Below are 5,540 nucleotides of genomic sequence, written 5' to 3' on the forward strand. Positions count from 1 at the left end.
AGATGTAGATGCAGAGTTGTAGATGCAGAGATGTAGAGATGTAGAGTTGTAGATGCAGAGTTGTAGAGATGTAGATGTAGAGTTGTAGATGTAGATGCAGAGTTGTAGAGAGTTGTAGATGTAGAGATGTAGAGAGTTGTAGATGCAGAGTTGTAGATGCAGAGGTAGAGATGTAGAGAGTTGTAGAGACGTAGAGAGTTGTAGATGTAGAGTTGTAGATGTAGAGTTGTAGATGTAGAGTTGTAGATGTAGAGATATAGAGAGTTGTAGATGCAGAGTTGTAGAGAGTTGTAGATTTAGAGTTGTAGATGTAGAGATATTGTTGTAGATGTAGAGATATAGAGTTGTAGATGCAGAGTTGTAGAGTTGTAGATGCAGAGATGTAGATGCAGAGTTGTAGAGAGTTGTAGATGTAGAGTTGTAGATGTAGAGATAGAGTTGTAGATGTAGATATATAGAGTTGTAGATGTAGAGTTGTAGATGCAGAGTTGTAGAGTTGTAGATGTAGAGATATAGAGTTGTAGATGCAGAGTTGTAGATGCAGAGTTGTAGAGATGTAGATGTAGAGTTGTAGATGTAGAGATGTAGATGCAGACTTGTAGAGATGTAGAGAGTTGTAGATGTAGAGTTGTAGATGCAGAGTTGTAGAGATGTAGATGCAGAGTTGTAGATGCAGAGTTGTAGATTTAGAGTTGTAGATGTAGAGATAGAGTTGTAGATGTAGAGATATAGAGTTGTAGATGTAGAGTTGTAGATGCAGAGTTGTAGAGTTGTAGATGCAGAGTTGTAGATGCAGAGATGTAGATGCAGAGATGTAGATGCAGAGTTGTAGAGAGTTGTAGATGTAGAGTTGTAGATGTAGAGATAGAGTTGTAGATGTAGATATATAGAGTTGTAGATGTAGAGTTGTAGATGCAGAGTTGTAGAGTTGTAGATGTAGAGATGTAGATGCAGAGTTGTAGATGCAGAGTTGTAGAGATGTAGATGTAGAGTTGTAGATGTAGATGCAGAGTTGTAGATGTAGAGATGTAGATGTAGATGTAGATGTCAGGTCGCCACCCTCAGGAGGCGTCGGTGTGTTGGCACCAACCAGCACTCGAGGGGGCCGGACGTCAGCACGGAGGTGAGAGCAGGGCCCAGCTGCGTCTCATCCACAATCACCCACCTGTTGCTGCCTTCCAATCAGGGGAGGTATTTAGGAGCGGCCCCGAAGCCTCTTCCCCGCCGGATTGTTAGTCTTGTTTGTGAGTCAGACCGATAACTCAGGTCGAAGAACAGCAAGAAGTCAGAGGCCGCTGTTCTAAAACTAACCAGTGTCCTGTCTTCCTCTTTTCACCCAGGCACCTGAACGGGCCGCATGGCCCACGCACCTCCCCGGGAATCCCGCTCACTGTTTTTCCCCCACCTCTGGAATCCGGGACCGCCGTCACCACCCCGTCACCTCCTAGTCCGGTGCCTCCTTTTCACGAATAAAATACATGGTGACTAACAAATCTGCGTTTGGGTCTTTTCCAGTGGAGGCAATACGTGACAGAACAATCCGGCCAAAGACATGGACCCAGCAGATCTACAATCTGTCCGCGGGGCCGTCACCAATCAAGGAGCCCTGCTAGATCAACACAGCCTAGCACTTCAGGAGATCATGAAGGGACTACAGGAGCTCTCAACCAGTGTCGCCGGGATACAACACCGACTCAGCGCCCCGGTTGGTCCTCCGGCTCCGGCTCCAGATCCTGCTCAAACACCGCCAGTGCCAGTCCCTCCCTACCATCGGGAGCCACAGGTTCCTACCCCGGAGAGGTACGATGGCAACCTCGGCAGCTGTCGAGCCTTCCTACTACAATGTGGGTTGGTCTTCGACCAACAACCAACTTCATTCGCCACGGACGGGTCAAAGATTGCTTTTGTGATTGGACTGCTACGTGGAAAAGCCTTAGAGTGGGCCTCAGCGGTATGGGAGACACAGAGTAATGTGGCAAGTACCTACCCAATGTTCACCTCAGAGATGCGTAAATTATTTGACCACCCAGTGCGTGGTAGAGACGCATCCAAGAGACTACACGCGCTGCGGCAAGGTACCCGAGGCGTCGCAGACTACGCCATTGAGTTCCGGACGCTAGCCGTTGAAAGCGGATGGAACGATGAGGCCTTAGAATCTGTTTTTTATAACGGATTAAGTAGCCAGATCAAGGACGAATTGGTTTCATACCCTGAACCAGAGACTTTAGAGGATCTGGTTCAATTGGCGATTCGGGTAGATAACCGATGCCGGGAGCGACAGAGAGAAAGGAGGCGCAGCGAGTCACCCCTCCCCCGAAGGGTAGCAACCTCATATTCTGTTGGAGGGGGACCTCCCAGGTACAACGCCAGATCACCAGCGGGGACCAACAATGAAGAGAGGCCCGAGCATGAGCCCATGCAACTAGGCCGATATCACCTTGACGAAGAGGAGCGGCGGCGCCGGTTTGACAACAACAGCTGTCTTTTCTGCGGGCTACAAGGACACTACCGTTCCTCCTGTCCTCGGCGCTCATCAAACAGGAGGGCTCGCTAGATGTGGAGAGAATACTAGCGAGCCAAGTACCCATATCTCCCAACCCCCGGCCCAGAGCACCACTGCACGCCACGCTCTCAACAAAAGGTCAGTCTTTTCGATTTCAAGTTTTAATCGATTCTGGGGCAGACGACAGTTTTATTGATGCTGATGTGGTGAGACAACTGGGCCTCAACACCACTCCTCTGGAGGGGGCTGTTGAGGCTGCTACTCTTGACGGCAGGCTGCTGGCCAAGATCACCAGCCGAACCGAGCCCGTTAAGCTATTTATTTCAGGTAACCACCAGGAAGAGATCAGCCTGTTAATTATTTCCTCCCCTAAGATTCCGATCGTTCTAGGACTTACGTGGTTGGTTAAACACAATCCGGTAATCGACTGGCCAGAGGCTAGGATAACCAACTGGAGTAAGTTTTGTCATGCTCATTGCCTGCGGTCTGCAAGTCCGAGACTAGAGAACAGCCAGGGATCCACCCAATGCGCGGCTGACCTATCCCTCGTCCCCACTGACTACCATGACCTGGGGGAGGTTTTCAGTAAGAATCGGGCCTCATCACTTCCACCTCACCGCCCGTACGACTGCGCGATTGAATTAAAGTCTGGTTCCACGTTCCCCAGTAGTCGTCTGTACAGCATCTCTAAACCGGAACGGGTAGCCATGGAGAAATACATTAAGGAGTCGCTCGCCGCCGAGCTCATCCGTCCCTCTTCGTCTCCATTGGGAGCAGGTTTTTTTTTTGTCACCAAGAAGGACGGTTCCCTCCGGCCATGTATTGACTATCGCGGTTTAAACGAGATAACCATCAAGAATAAGTATCCGTTACCACTCATGAACGAGGCCTTTGATGCACTTCAAGGGTCCACAATCTTCACTAAGTTAGACTTGCGTAATGCATACCACTTGGTGAGAATTCGTAAGGGAGACGAGTGGTTGACAGGATTTAACACACCGTTGGGGCATTTTGAATATCAAGTCATGCCGTTTGGATTGACTAATGCCCCAGCGGTATTTCAGGGGCTGGTTAACGACGTGCTCAGAGACATGTTGGGACGTTTCGTATTTGTGTATCTTGATGACATCCTCATATTTTCTAGAGACCCCACCGAACACATTCAACATGTCCGCCTGGTGCTACAACGTCTCCTGGAGAACAAATTATATGCCAAAGCGGAGAAATGTGAATTTCATGCCGACACTGTTTCATTCCTGGGCTACGTCATTTCTGAGGGACAGGTGAGGATGGATCCAGCTAAGGTGGAGGCAGTACTTGGATGGCCTAGGCCCGACACGAGAAAGCAACTTCAGAGGTTCTTAGGGTTTGCTAACTTTTACCGACGGTTTATTCGGGATTACAGTAGTGTCGCCGCTCCCCTTACTGCACTTACCTCCTGTAGCAAACCCTACGTGTGGACCCCAGAAGCAGAGGGGGCGTTTGGGGAACTCAAGAGGCGGTTCACGTCTGCTCCCATCCTTGCCCAACCTGATCCGTGCCGGCAGTTTGTTGTCGAGGTGGATGCCTCTGACGTGGGGCTGGGAGCGGTGTTATCCCAACGCACCGCGACGGACGGTAAGCTCCACCCCTGTGCTTACTTGTCGCGTCGGTTGTCCCCGGCCGAGCGCAATTACGATGTGGGCAACCGTGAGCTACTGGCCGTCAAGGTCGCCCTAGAGGAATGGCGTCATTGGTTGGAGGGTGCGGAACTACTGTTTGTGGTTTGGACAGACCATAAGAATCTCGAGTACATCCGGTCAGCGAAACGCCTCAACTCACGTCAAGCCAGGTGGGCCCTGTTTTTTGGACTTTTTTCCTTCTCCCTGACTTACAGACCTGGATCACGTAACACCAAACCAGACGCCCTATCTAGAGTGTTTTCCAGAGAGGAGGAGGGGCGAGAGCCGGACACCATCGTCCCCAAACACTGCTTGGTCGGGGCAGCCCTGTGGAGAATAGAAGACGAGGTAACCTCTGCCCTCAGAGTCAACCCGGGGCCAGGTAATGGGCCTCCGGGCCGGCTATTTGTGCCAGATAATGTGAGAACTAATGTCCTGCAGTGGGCTCATGGCTCAAGGCTGACGTGCCATCCCGGAGTGGCTCGGACCATGGCATTTCTAAGGAGACGGTTCTGGTGGCCAACCATGGCTGACGACACAAAGGGATACGTCGCAGCTTGCCAAGTGTGCGCACAAAATAAGGTATCTAATAGACCTAGCGTCGGATTTTTACGCCCCCTGCCCATACCACGACGCCCATGGTCTCATGTGGCACTGGACTTCGTGACCGGACTACCCCCGTCAGAAGGTAACACAGTTGTACTCACCGTGGTTGATCGTTTCAGCAAGTATGCCCATTTCGTTCCACTCCCCAAGCTCCCGTCAGCAAAGGAGACGGCCTCTATCCTTGTCAAGGAGGTGTTTCGCATACATGGGTTGCCTTGTGACCTGGTCTCGGACCGGGGGCCCCAATTTTCCTCGGCTGTCTGGAGAGCCTTCTGTAGGGCCATTGGGGCCACAGTCAGTCTGTGCTCGGGATACCATCCACAGACCAATGGTCAGGCAGAGAGAGCTAACCAGAAACTGGAGATATCTCTTCGATGTCTAGTGTCTGCTAATCCCGGGTCCTGGGCCTCCCAAATCTACTGGGCAGAATATGCGCACAACACCTTGCCCTCTTCCGCAACAGGTATGTCCCCTTTTCAATGTTTGTACGGCTATCAACCTCCCCTTTTCCCATCCCAGGAGAGAGACATCGCCGTGCCCTCCGTACACAGTCACATCCGTCGCTGTCACCGAACCTGGCATCGAGTCCGCGCGGCCTTGCTCCGCTCCTCTGAGCATTACCAACGGCATGCCAACCGCCACCGGACGGCCGCCCCGACCTACAAAGTAGGTGACAAGGTCTGGCTGTCCACTAAAGACCTTCCACTGAGGACGGAGTCTAGAAAACTGTCTCAGAGATTCATTGGCCCGTTCGTAATTGAAGGGGTCAT

The 5,540-nt window shown here is 51.2% G+C and overlaps 1 long non-coding RNA gene across 1 annotated transcript; it reads left to right on the forward strand.

Annotated features, from left to right (window-relative positions):
- Positions 1-1,056: 1,056 nt before the first annotated feature.
- On the forward strand, positions 1,057-1,493 carry LOC144391281 (uncharacterized). Its single transcript, XR_013455194.1, has 2 exons — positions 1,057-1,244; positions 1,341-1,493. It is a non-coding gene; the product is annotated as an uncharacterized LOC144391281 (long non-coding RNA).
- The last annotated feature ends 4,047 nt before the right edge of the window (positions 1,494-5,540 follow it).

This window comes from Gasterosteus aculeatus, chromosome Y (genome assembly GCF_964276395.1).
Source record: "Gasterosteus aculeatus chromosome Y, fGasAcu3.hap1.1, whole genome shotgun sequence".
In the NCBI taxonomy this organism is placed as follows: Eukaryota; Metazoa; Chordata; class Actinopteri; order Perciformes; family Gasterosteidae; genus Gasterosteus; species Gasterosteus aculeatus.